We start from the raw sequence: 14,167 nt of genomic DNA on the forward strand, positions 1-14,167 counted from the left end.
AGGTATTGACAGATCATGGAAGATCTGTCAGGACAAGTTACTTGATACTGCGGGTCCTATAACTAAGCTATTTGAGAGGTCAGAACAAGGGGTTGCAGAAAATTCCCCTTTGGATCCTTATATTGTACGTGAATGGTTCCAAAGATGACTGTTTTGTGGGTAACACTAACACGACTATGTCCCTTGAAAGACTGCGCAACATTTTGCGTAAATTTGACCCAAAAATTTCTGATTTCGCCTCTGATGTTGCCTCTGATGAAAATGGTCTTTTGTTTGGAGACTCTTACTTAAACACATTTTCTAATCTAAATAAAGTCAAGACATCTGTCAATTTTTTTAATTTTTTTTACCCTAACCAGAATTTCTCTGATAGGACCGGGAGAGGCAGAGGCTGCTTTTCCGGCTTTCAACCTTTCTTATCCAGGTCTCAATATTTCGAATCCCATCAGTCCCATTATCCTTCCCAGTATCAATCTCAGTACCAAAGAAACTTCCAAGAACCCTCAACCTCTTCCTTTTTCCCATCGCGAGGACGTCCATGGAGGCAGAGCAAGACAAGCACCAGGTAAATACGTTATTTCTCTTGTTAAGTGTATCCAGTCCACGGATCATCCATTACTTATGGGATATTAACTCCTCCCCAACAGGAAGTGCAAGAGGATTCACCCAGCAGAGCTGCCATATAGCTCCTCCCCCAACTGCCATTACCAGTCATTCTCTTGCACCCAACGAATAGATAGGATGTGTGAGAGGACTGTGGTGATTATACTTAGTTTCATACCTTCAATCAAAAGTTTGTTATTTTATAATAGCACCGGAGTGTGTTATTCCTTCTCTGGTAGAATTTGAAGAAGAATCTACCTGAGTTTTTCTATGATTTTAGCCGGAGTAGTTAAGATCATATTGCTGTTTCTCGGCCATCTGAGGAGAGGTAAACTTCAGATCAGGGGACAGCGGGCAGATTAATCTGCAAAGAGGTATGTAGCAGCTTATTATTTTCTGACAATGGAATTGATGAGAAAATTCTGCCATACCGATATAATGTAAACTCAGCCTTAAATGCAGTAGCAGCAACTGGTATCAGGCTGTCATGTATGTATATTTTACACTTCAGTATTCTGGGGAATGGCACTTCACTGGAATTATACTGTATGCATAAAACTTTAGCCTAATTTGCAGGGACTAGCAACAGGCTTTTTAATAACACTCAATTTATTAATGTTAAACGTTTTTTGATGGCATGTAAAATCGTTTAATTTTCTGAGGTACTGGGTGAAAAAATGTTTTGGGCACTTTTTTTCCACTTGGCAGTCGTTTTATTTAATTTATGACAGTTTACTGATCTCTCTCACTGTTATGTGTGAGGGGGAGAGGCCTTTTTTGGCGCTTTTGCTACGCATCAAAAAATTCAGTCAGAAGTTTGTCTTCCCTGCATGATCCGGTTCATCTCTACAGAACTCAGGGGTCTTCAAAACTTGTTTTGAGGGAGGTAATCACTCACAGCAGAGCTGTGAGATTGTAGTTGACTGTGATAAAAAAACGTTTATTTCTGTATTTTTTTTTTTTTTTTTTTTTTCTGCTATCAGGGTTAGTTATCCTTTGCTAATGGGAGCAATCCTTTGCTAAAATTGTGTTTTTTACAAAGATTTGATGCTATAACTTTTCAGTTTATTAATTTTCAACTGTCATAACTTTTTCTGTGCTTCTTATAGGCACAGTACGTTTTCATATTATAGTAAATTACTTGAAAAGTATTTCCAAGTTGCTAGTTTATTTGATAGTGTGTTAAACATGTCTGATTCAGAGGAAGATATCTGTGCTATATGTGCTAAAGCCAAAGTGGAGCCCAATAGAAATTTATGTACTAACTGTATTGATGCTACTTTAAATAAAAGTCAATCTGTACAAATTGAACATATTTCACCAAACAACGAGGGGAGAGTTATGCCGACTAACTCGCCTCACGTGTCAGTACCTGCATCTCCCGCTCGGGAGGTGCGTGATATTGTAGCGCCGAGTACATCTGGGCGGCCATTACAAATCACATTACAGGATATGGCTACTGTTATGACTGAAGTTTTGGCTAAATTACCAGAACTAAGAGGTAAGCGTGATCACTCTGGGGTGAGAACAGAGTGCGCTGATAATATTAGGGCCATGTCAGACACTGCGTCACAATTTGCAGAACATGAGGACGGAGAGCTTCATTCTGCGGGTGACGGTTCTGATCCAAACAAACTGGATTCAGATATTTAAAATTTTAAATTTAAGCTGGAAAACCTCCGTGTATTACTAGGGGAGGTGTTAGCGGCTCTGAATGATTGTAACACAGTTGCAATACCAGAGAAAATGTGTAGGTTGTATAAATATTTTGCGGTACCGGCGAGTACTGACGTTTTTCCTATACCTAAGAGACTTACTGAAATTGTTACTAAGGAGTGGGATAGACCCGGTGTGCCGTTCTCACCCCCTCCGATATTTAGAAAGATGTTTCCAATAGACGCCACCACACGGTCCCTAAGGTGGAGGGAGCAGTTTCTACTTTAGCTAAGCGTACCACTATCCCGGTGGAGGATAGCTGTGCCTTTTCAGATCCAATGGATAAAAAGTTAGAGGGTTACCTTAAGAAAAAGTTTGTTCAACAAGGTTTTATATTGCAACCTCTTGCATGCATTGCGCCTGTCACGGCTGCAGCAGCATTTTGGTTTGAGTCTCTGGAAGAGACACTTGAATCAGCTCCATTAGATGAGATTACACACAAGCTTAAAGCCCTTAAGTTAGCTAACTCATTTATTTCAGATGCCGTAGTACATTTAACTAAACTTACGGCTAAGAATTCCGGACTCGCCATTCAGGCACGCAGAGCACTGTGGCTAAAATCCTGGTCAGCTGACGTTACTTCTAAATCTAAATTGCTTAATATACCTTTCAAAGGGCAGACCTTATTCGGGCCCGGGTTGAAAGAAATTATCGCTGACATTACAGGAGGTAAAGGCCATGCCCTGCCTCAAGACAGAGCCAAACCTAAGGCTAGACAGTCTAACCAGTCCTGGAACAAGGGCAAGCAGGCCAGGAAACCTGCTGCTGCCCCTAAGACAGCATGAATCGAGGGCCCCCGATCCGGGAACGGATCTAGTGGGGGGCAGACTTTCTCTCTTCGCCCAGGCTTGGGCAAGAGATGTCCAGGATCCCTGGGCGTTAGAGATCATATCTCAGGGATACCTTCTAGACTTCAAATTCTCTCCCCCAAGAGGGAGATTTCATCTGTCAAGGTTGTCAACAAACCAAATAAAGAAAGAGGCGTTTCTACGCTGCGTACAAGATCTTTTATTAATGGGAGTGATCCATCCGGTTCCGCGGTCGGAACAAGGACAAGGGTTTTACTCAAATCTGTTTGTGGTTCCCAAAAAAGAGGGAACTTTCAGGCCAATCTTGGATTTAAAGATCCTAAACAAATTCCTAAGAGTTCCATCGTTCAAAATGGAAACTATTTTACAATTTTACCCATGATCCAAAAGGGTCAGTACATGACCACAGTGGATTTAAAGGATGCTTACCTTCACATACCGATTCACAAAGATCATTACCGGTATCTAAGGTTTGCCTTTCTAGACGGGCATTACCAGTTTGTAGCTCTTCCATTCGGATTGGCTACGGCTCCGAGAATCTTCACAAAGGTTCTGGGTGCTCTTCTGGCGGTACTAAGACCGCAAGGAATTGCGGTAGCTCCGTACCTAGACGACATTCTGATACAAGCTTCAAGCTTTTAAACTGCCAAGTCTCATACAGAGTTAGTACTGGCATTTCTAAGGTCGCATGGATGGAAGGTGAACGAAAAGAAGAGTTCTCTCTTTCCACTCACAAGAGTTCCCTTCTTGGGGACTCTTATAGATTCTGTAGAAATGAAGATTTACCTGACAGAAGACAGGTTAACAAAGCTTCAAAATGCATGCCGTGTCCTTCATTCCATTCAACACCCGTCAGTAGCTCAATGCATGGAGGTGATCGGCTTAATGGTAGCAGCAATGGACATAGTACCCTTTGCACGCCTACATCTCAGACCGCTGCAATTGTGCATGCTAAGTCAGTGGAATGGGGATTACTCAGACTTGTCCCCTACTCTGAATCTGGATCAAGAGACCAGAAATTCTCTTCTATGGTGGCTTTCTCGGCCACATCTGTCCAGGGGGATGCCATTCAGCAGGCCGGACTGGACAATTGTAACAACAGACGCCAGCCTACTAGGTTGGGGCGCTGTCTGGAATTCTCTGAAGGCTCAGGGACAATGGAATCAGGAGGAGAGTCTCCTACCAATAAACATTCTGGAATTGAGAGCAGTTCTCAATGCCCTTCTGGCTTGGCCCCAGTTAACAACTCGGGGGTTCATCAGGTTTCAGTTGGACAACATCACGACCGTAGCTTACATCAACCATCAGGGAGGGACAAGAAGCTCCCTAGCAATGATGGAAGTATCAAAGATAATTCGCTGGGCAGAGTCTCACTCTTGCCACCTGTCAGCAATCCACATCCCGGGAGTGGAGAACTGGGAGGCGGATTTCTTAAGTCGTCAGACTTTTCATCCGGGGGAGTGGGAACTTCATCCGGAGGTCTTTGCCCAAATACTTCGACGTTGGGGCAAACCAGAGATAGATCTCATGGCGTCTCGACAGAACGCCAAGCTTCCTCGTTACGGGTCCAGATCCAGGGATCCGGGAGCGGTTCTGATAGATGCTTTCACAGCACCTTGGACCTTCGGGATGGCTTGTGTGTTTCCACCCTTCCCGATGCTTCCTCGATTGATTGCCAGAATCAAACAGGAGAGAGCATCAGTGATTCTAATAGCGCCTGCATGGCCACGCAGGACTTGGTATGCAGATCTAGTGGACATGTCATCCTGTCCACCTTGGTCGCTACCTCTGAAACAGGACCTTCTGATCCAGGGTCCCTTCAAACATCAAAATCTAATTTCTCTGAAGCTGACTGCTTGGAAATTGAACGCTTGATTTTATCAAAACGTGTTTTTTCTGAGTCAGTTATTGATACCTTAATACAGGCTAGGAAGCCTGTTACCAGAAAGATTTACCATAAGATATGGCGCAAATACTTATATTGGTGCGAATCCAAGAGTTACTCATGGAGTAAGGTTAGGATTCCGAGGATATTGTCTTTTCTACAAGAAGGTTTAGAAAAGGGTTTATCCGCTAGTTCCTTAAAGGGACATATTTCAGCTCTGTCCATTCTTTTACACAAACGTCTGTCAGAAGTTCCGGACGTTCAAGCTTTTTGTCAGGCTTTAGCTAGGATCAAGCCTGTGTTTAAAACTGTTGCTCCACCATGGAGTTTGAACTTAGTTCTTAATGTTTTACAGGGGGTTCCGTTTGAACCCCTTCATTCCATTGATATCAAGTTGTTATCTTGGAAAGTTCTGTTTTTAATGGCGATTTCCTCGGCTCGAAAAGTCTCTGAGTTATCTGCCTTACATTGTGATTCTCCTTATCTGATTTTTCATTCAGACAAGGTAGTTCTGCGTACTAAACCTGGGTTCCTACCTAAGGTGGTCACTAACAGGAATATCAATCAAGAGATTGTGTTTCCATCTTTGTGTCCTAATCCTTCTTCGAAAAAGGAACGTCTGCTACACAATCTAGATGTAGTCCGTGCCCTGAAATTTTATCTACAGGCAACTAAGGATTTTCGACAAACGTCTTCCCTGTTTGTCGTTTATTCTGGTCAGAGGAGAGGTCAAAAAGCTTCGGCTACCTCTCTCTCCTTTTGGCTTCGTAGCATAATACGGTTAGCCTATGAGACTGCTGGACTGCAGCCTCCTGAAAGAATTACAGCACATTCTACTAGAGCTGTGGCTTCCACTTGGGCCTTTAAGAATGAGGCTTCTGTTGAACAGATTTGCAAGGCTGCAACTTGGTCTTCTCTTCATACTTTTTCCAAATTTTACAAATTTGACACTTTTGCTTCTTCGGAGGCTGTTTTTGGGAGAAAGGTTCTTCAGGCAGTGGTTCCTTCCGTATAAAGAGCCTGCCTGTCCCTCCCGCCGTCCGTGTACTTTAGCTTTGGTATTGGTATCCCATAAGTAATGGATGATCCGTGGACTGGATACACTTAACAAGAGAAAACATAATTTATGCTTACCTGATAAATTTATTTCTCTTGTAGTGTATCCAGTCCACGGCCCGCCCTGTCACTTTAAGGCAGGTAATTTTTCCATTAAACTACAGTCACCACTGCACCCTATGGTTTTCCTTTCTCTGCATGTTTTCGGTCGAATGACTGGTAATGGCAGTTGGGGGAGGAGCTATATGGCAGCTCTGCTGGGTGAATCCTCTTGCACTTCCTGTTGGGGAGGAGTTAATATCCCATAAGTAATGGATGATCCGTGGACTGGATACACTACAAGAGAAATAAATTTATCAGGTAAGCATAAATTATGTTTTCCTTTCTATGTTCTTCCTTCCCCCCCAGACAGAATTGGTGGCAGAATTGCCTTGTTTGTCCAAAATTGGGTCTCAATTACCTCAGACTCTTGGGTTCTTCAAGCAGTGTCAGGCATTCACATAGTTAATCTCTCTTCCTGTCCAAATAAAGCTTCCTCAGCCCATTCATTTTTCTCAAGAAGACAGAATTCTGGTCCAAAATGAAATTTCAACCCTTTTTTCCAAAAAAGCAATTCTCCCCGTACCTCAGCCTCACTATCTATTTAATCAACTTATTTCTGGACAAAAAGAAAAACAACCAGTTCAGACCAGTTATAAATCTAAAATCCCTGAATGCTTATGTTGTATACCGCCATTTCAAAATGAAAGGTATACATTTACTGAGAGAATGTTTAAGAGAAAACGATTGGTTGGTTCGTCTAGATCTAACAGACGCCTACCTAACCGTGCCAATCGCCCAAGAACATTGGGAGTTTTTGACCTTCCGTTGGGAGGACCAATATTGGAATTTCACCTGCCTTCCTTTCGGGCTGTCGTCTGCCCCATGGATTTTCACCAAATTACTCAAACCCGTGGTGGCATGGTTGAGAATTCGGGGTGTTCGTCTAATTTATTTGGATGACATCTTAATTATGGACCAGGATTTTTTCTCTCTTCAGAATCATCTCTTCCACAATTTCCTTATTGGAATATTTAGGTTTTATTGTGAACAAACAAATCAATTCTTTCTCCTGCCAGATCTTTAATTTTCTTGGGTTTCCAGATACAGTTCTTTCCACCTTGAGTCTTCCTTCAGACAAGGTGAAGAACATCAAAGGAATTTCCAAAACATTATCCAAAGACTCGGTTCCAATTAGAACTATAGCCTGAATAGTAGGTTTACCATCATCCTCTATTCAGGCTATATTTCCTACTCCTTTACATTATTGCAAACTTCAGAGATTGAGGAAAGGTTTTTCTTATTCTCATTTGATTCCTTTATCTTCAGAAGTGAGAGAAGAACTATCTTGGTGGCTTTCTCATTTGGAAGCCTGGAATGGGAGAGCCATTTTTGGCAAGACTCCAGATTTCATCATAGAATCAGACGCCAGTCTTCCAGGCTGGTGAGCTCGTTGTGGTCCCTCCATTACATGTGGCAAGTGGACATTGTAGGAGAAACGTTTTCACATCAGTTGTTTCAAATTATTGGCAGACTCGTTTGCAGTCAAGAGTTTTGTCAAATGTTGTTCTCCATTCTCCTGCGTATGGACAATGTTTCTTCGGTGCATTATCTCAATCGTTTGGGAGGCACCAAATCCAGAGATCTGTCCAATATCACCAAAGATTTTATTCATCTTTGTTTGGACAGGAATATTTCAGTCAAGGCGGAATACATTCCAGGTCAATTCAGCGGCGGATTGGGGATCTCGTTATCTGACGGATTTCAGCGACTGGAAATTGGACAGGACTCTCTTTCTCTCTCTCTCTCTCCAATCTCTCAGGGGTCCCTTTTGTTTGTATCTTTTTGCATTCAGGACCAATTTTCAGATTCTTCCTTATTTTAGCTGGCGTCCAGACCCAGAGGCATCACCCATAGATGCCTTTCTTCATCCATGGCCTCTCCAGGGAGTTTATGCGTTTTTCCTCCCTTTTCAATGATCCTGAGATCAATTTCAACTGTTTGCAGGGATCTTCTGTCCTTGACGATTGTGACCCCCCCTTTGGCCGACTCAATCATGGTATCACTCCCTATTGGAGATGTCTATCAATCTACCAATTCTGTTGCCTTTTCGTCCTCATCTCAGGGATCTGGAGGGCAATTGTTGCAATCTAGTTCTCCTAGGATCTCTTCACCTAGTGGCATGGACTATCTTAGGGGACCCTGGACTCTCCGAGGTCTTTCGGATGGAGCTAAGTCACTCATTCAAGAGTCCTGGGCCCCAGGTACTCGTAAAAGCTACTTCGTCGCCTGGTCTAAATGGACTAGCTGCTGCTTGCGGAAAAACTTGGATCCCTTTTCTTCAGATTTAACTGATATTATTAATTACCTGTCTCACCTTTTTGATTCGGGTCTAGCGTATAGAACCATCAATGTACATCGTTCAGCTATTTCTGCCAGATATAATGTATTAATAACCTTTCTGTTGGTAAACACTTTTTAGTTTGTAGGGTGCTTAAGGCCATCAGATTAAAATGTCCTCCTATACCTAAACATAGTTTATTTTTGTTTTTGTTTTTTCCGTTTTTTCCTGGGATGTGGATCTTATTTTTGCCCATTTCAAATCTTGGCCTGATAATGCTTTGTCCCTAATAACAACTTTCGTCTAAACTTGCCACTCTTCTTTGTTTAATATCTTTTAGAAGGGTTTCTGACGTCAAAGCCTTAGATTGGAATGCTAAACGCTTTTCTCTAGAGGTAGTTGCATTTTTCTGTACCGTAGAACCAAGACTCTTTCTACTTCTATTTTCTATCCTTAACTTCCTTCTGAACCTTCTCTTTGTGTGGTAAAATGTTTGAAATCGTATGAGTCAAGAACTTTTGTCTTTAAGAAAACCTTCAGACAATCAACTTCTTATTTCCTTTGTTCCTCCTCATGCTCCTATCACTTCAACTTCCATCGCAAGGTGGGTTAAATGGGTCATGAAAGAAGCCGGAATTGATATTTCTTTCTCAGCTCTTTCGGTTAGAGGTTCTGCTGCCTCGAAGGCCTTTTTAAAATCTGCTCCTCTCCAACAGATTCTGAGCGCGGCAGATTGGTCTTCAGACTCTATTTTCAAACAGTTTTATTTCAGACCCATTCAACATGCCTCGCTTAAGAAAATAATTAAGGTACTTTAAACTTGCAAAATAGAAGTCTCTAGTCTTGTAATAAAATTCATATTATCCTAAATTATGAAGGTATAATCTAGATTTTATTAAAGACACAGACGAGTATTTTCCCACCTCAAATGTCTTTACCCACTTTTTTATGGTCATATAATATTAATGAATTTTTGTTTTGACAGTTTGCAACTGAATGGAATCCTTTTCTCACTTCTGGATTCCTTCCTTCTTCACAAGAGGACCGTCTTCCTTCAAGTAGATCCTGGACTAGACTTCCTTCTTCAACCAACTCTTCATTCTCATGAGGTTCCCCATCCAGATCTTCAGCTTCTTCTTTACATGTTTTATTCTTTGTTGTTTGGGACTGTTTGGACTTTTTATTGTTCTTTCAAATTCTTTAATCGTAAGCATTAGACAAAGAGGAGGTTTGGCTGCGTACTGGTCTGTTTAAGGTCACTACTCCTATTCTGATTGGTCACTTTTTTCCTGGAGTTATAAGTTAGCATACACCGTAGCTGCTTATTGTTCTTATCTGTTCTTAATATCATTGTATTGATGATACTTTTAAGTGCTGCATACTGAGTAGTAAAAGAAAGTAATGCAAAATACTCGTCTGTCTTTTTTATAAAATCTAGATTATACCTTCATAATTTAGGATAATCGGAATTTTCAACTGCTGCACCATATTAGGGCTGCAACTAACGGTTTTTTTTTTTTAATCGGTCGATTATTTTTTCGATTAATCGGATAAAAAAAATAATTGCCCTATATTTAAAATACAATCAACATACTGAATATTACAAATATAAACTTCAGACTAAAACTTTACATTAACACAACCTTTGTCCAATTAATTTTTTTTAAGCAGCAGATTACATTTTTATAATTAAGCAAAATCAAACCACAAACTGTTTCAAAAGAGGTAGACTATCACTGTTTATAATATTCTATTCACACTTTCAGAAACTTTGCATTGAAATGCAAAAATATCAACATGATCACATGCTCTCTTTTTGCAAGCAATGTTGCCTGCAGCAGAGAAGAGGTGCTCAGATGGTGTTGAGGTGCCTGAGATGCATAAGTGGGGTTTTGCCAATTTCACCAAGGTGGGATATTTATCTTTGTAAGCTCCACCAATGCAAGGGGCCTTTTAACAAAGTAAGCCTTGACTTCATTCTAACATAAAAAATGATCTTGAATATCTATATGCAATGGTAAATAACCAGCTATAAGGTTAGGGGGAAAATATCTGCTCTTAAAATAGATTTATACTTATAGAAGTTGAATTTGGTACATATTACAATTAAGCCTTACACATTTATCTATACAGTACATATAATCAATAGCAAGCAATCCGCTAGTTGTGCAAACAGATATGAGTGCACATCAATTCAAATAATTCCCATGAATCTAGCACTAGGTGTAAATAACAAGCTCGGCACTATGTCATGCAAAGCATAGTTCCAATTCACTTGATTTAATATAAACCATCCAAATGACTCCTCCTATTTTATTTCTGGGTTGCTCATAAGCCAAGAGTAGTTGTAAATGTATACTGTCCTGAAAAAGTGGAAAGTAAGCATCTATAGACGTCCTTTAGGCTAAGGGCATGACCATAAAACACAATTCCATGTACAGGAGCTCATTGGAGTGAAGCAGCTGGTGCCATGCACAGACCAACTAATTGCAAACCAACTAATCGATTATGAGATTCGTTAACAACTATTTTCATAATCGATTATTGATTATATCAATTAGTTGTTGCAGCTCTACACCATATTATAAAATTTTAAAAATGTCTTTATTCTGCAGTTAACCAACACACTGCATTTGAAATGGTGCTGTAGTGTAACTGTTACTGCCTAATTTAAAATTGAATTTTATTTTAAAAATGACCTGCAGAAAAATATTAGCTAAAATGTCATCTCAGAAAGTGGAAAAAAAGTTCTGCCTCTGTGGTCCTGATTATTAAACGGACGCTGACCCAATCAACGGTGGTAGTCACACACATCTTCGAATGTGTAAATTATATGCAAGCATTAATTCCACAAAGGTCTGTGTGATTTAACCCAATATACCGTTAAAATCCACTCTAGAGCAGCAGTGCACTAACTGAACACATCTGTTTTAATTGCGTAGTACCAGTAACAGCTATATGTTAGCAATGTTGTAGTAATAAAATGCTCTTATATATTACAGCATTTTTTTTTCTTTTCATTTATGCTCCTTTTATTGAAAGTAGAATTTTGCAGTATACATTCATTATTGATTTTTGCTTTTATCACTTCTCATAAGGGGCTGGAGCTTAAAGGGACACCGAACCCAATTTTTTTCTTTTGTGATTCAGATAGAGCATGCAATTTTAGGCAACTTTGTAATTTACTCCTATTAATATTTCTTTGTTCTCTTGCTATCTTTATTTAAAAAGAAGGCATCTGAGCTTTTTTTTGTTTCAGGACTCTGGACTGCACTTTTTTATTGGTGGATAAATGTATCCACCAATAAGCAAGAACACAACCCAGGTTGTTCAAAAAAATGGGCTGGCATCTAAACTTACATTCTTGCATTTCAAATAAAGATACCAAGAGAATGAAGAAAATTTGATAATAGGAGTAAATTAGAAAGTTGCTTAAAATTGCATGCTCTATCTGCATGATGAAAGAAAAAATTTGGGTTCAGTGTCCCTTTAAATTGTTTCACTTTTTCTCATGCACTGCATTTACCAGCTCATTCTCCTCAGACATAGTTTATCTTATGGTGGATTATCAGTGTTGCTGATTCATTGTTTGTACTAGTAATGATACTAGGTGTTTTTAAATGTGGGTATTGTAAAATAAAACTCTGCAACATGTGCTAGTACTTTTAATGCTCTCAATAAACCTAGGTGTTGGTATTAGGTATGGCTCACAGCTGCAGTCCTTCCCCCCCCCCCCCCTCTGTTTCCCCTACTAGCATAGCTTCATATCGAAAATCTGCCCAGTGCAGCAGCTGAAAAAAACCTTAAAGAAAAATGCATGGCATTCAACAATCTGTTCCTCAGTTAATCTGCCTTTGTTTTTAATTTACAGTGCACACTGGCACCTGGCATTGAATGGTCACATGGTACACTTGTAAGTAAGTGCATGAAAGAAGTTAGAGCTATAGAGAAGACCTGGTAGTCAGGAAGGTTTTGAAAAAGGAAATTTTGTTCTAACAGTTTTGGCTGACCTCATGTACTTTCATGGTTGGTGATAAATGGCCTAATTGAAAGTATTAAATACATTTTAAATTGGCATAGATCAGCTCTCAAGAAACCCAGGCCCAAGGAAGCCACTGGCCCCTGGTTTATAGCCCCCAAGACACCCATTGGTGCTCCTCACTTCACATCAGCCGTACCTAAAATGTAGGTTAGTATAGCTGGATTCTTTCTAGGCCTTGCAGCTGTGAATTGCAAATCCTATTGAAACCCAGTATAGGAGTTAAGATAATTTTGCAAGCTCTTGTTACTAATCTGCAGTTTTAATGGGACAGTATGTATGTGTATAATCGGTTTCATGCAAAAGTGCTGTGTGTTTTAATATAGCCAGCAAATGGCAATTGTGTGGTTTTGAAGTGGGAATTGTGTTAGGTAAGGAATAAAAAAAAATTCCCAATGGCAGTGCATTTTTCAGCAAAAGAGGCTTACACCATTCTTGGAATAGATTCAGTGAGTAAAACCCTCTGCTTTATTTGATAGTGCAACTCTTATCAGATATAGAGCCCCGGAGTGGTGCATCTATTGATCGTGCTCCCTGTCTTCCTCCAACTAAAATTTCTCCAACATAGGTGTGTCCGGTCCACGGCGTCATCCTTACTTGTGGGATATTCTCTTCCCCAACAGGAAATGGCAAAGAGCCCAGCAAAGCTGGTCACATGATCCCTCCTAGGCTCCGCCTACCCCAGTCATTCTCTTTGCCGTTGTACAGGCAACATCTCCACGGAGATGGCTTAGAGTTTTTTAGTGTTTAACTGTAGTTTTTCATTATTCAATCAAGAGTTTGTTATTTTCAAATAGTGCTGGTACGTACTATTTACTCAGAAACAGAAAAGAGATGAAGAATTCTGTTTGTATGAGGAAAATGATTTTAGCAACCGTAACTAAAATCCATGGCTGTTCCACACAGGACTGTTGAGAGCAATTAACTTCAGTTGGGGGAACAGTTTGCAGTCTCTTGCTGCTTGAGGTATGACACATTCTAACAAGACGATGTAATGCTGGAAGCTGTCATTTTCCCTATGGGATCCGGTAAGCCATGTTTATTACGATTGTAAATAAGGGCTTCACAAGGGCTTATTTAAACTGTAGACTTTTTTTTGGGCTAAATCGATTGATATTAACACTTATTTAGCCTTGAGGAATCATTTATTCTGGGTATTTTGATTTAATAATATCGGCAGGCACTGTTTTAGACACCTTATTCTTTAGGGGCTTTCCCAAAGCATAGGCAGAGTCTCATTTTCGCGCCGGTGTTGCGCACTTGTTTTTGAGAGGCATGGCATGCAGTCGCATGTGAGAGGAGCTCTGATACTTATAAAAGACTTCTGAAGGCGTCATTTGGTATCGTATTCCCCTTTGGGTTTGGTTGGGTCTCAGCAAAGCAGATACCAGGGACTGTAAAGGGGTTTAAAGCTTAAAACGGCTCCGGTTCCGTTATTTTAAGGGTTAAAGCTTCCAAAATTGGTGTGCAATATTTTCAAGGCTTTAAGACGCTGTGGTGAAAATTTGGTGAATTTTGAACAATTCCTTCATGTTTTTTCGCAATTGCAGTAATAAAGTGTGTTCAGTTTAAAATTTAAAGTGACAGTAACGGTTTTATGTTAAAACGTTTTTTGTACTTTCTGATCAAGTTTATGCCTGTTTAACATGTCTGAACTACCAGATAGACTGTGTTCTGAA

At 40.2% G+C, this 14,167-nt stretch overlaps 1 protein-coding gene across 3 annotated transcripts in view; it reads left to right on the forward strand.

The window, feature by feature from the left end:
- ANKRD11 (ankyrin repeat domain containing 11) overlaps window positions 1-14,167 on the forward strand; it is a 1,020,931-nt gene that overhangs the window by 48,178 nt on the left and 958,586 nt on the right. The window contains exon 1 of one of the 3 annotated variants that reach the window (XM_053691096.1): window positions 12,344-12,362. The exons of the other annotated variants lie outside the window; for them this stretch is intronic. The gene's annotated coding sequence lies outside the window, so the exon portion shown is untranslated. Of the gene's footprint in view, window positions 1-12,343; window positions 12,363-14,167 lie in introns of those variants that run through there. 3 annotated transcript variants of the gene reach the window in all.

Source organism: Bombina bombina, chromosome 1 (assembly GCF_027579735.1).
Source record: "Bombina bombina isolate aBomBom1 chromosome 1, aBomBom1.pri, whole genome shotgun sequence".
Taxonomy (NCBI): domain Eukaryota; kingdom Metazoa; phylum Chordata; class Amphibia; order Anura; family Bombinatoridae; genus Bombina; species Bombina bombina.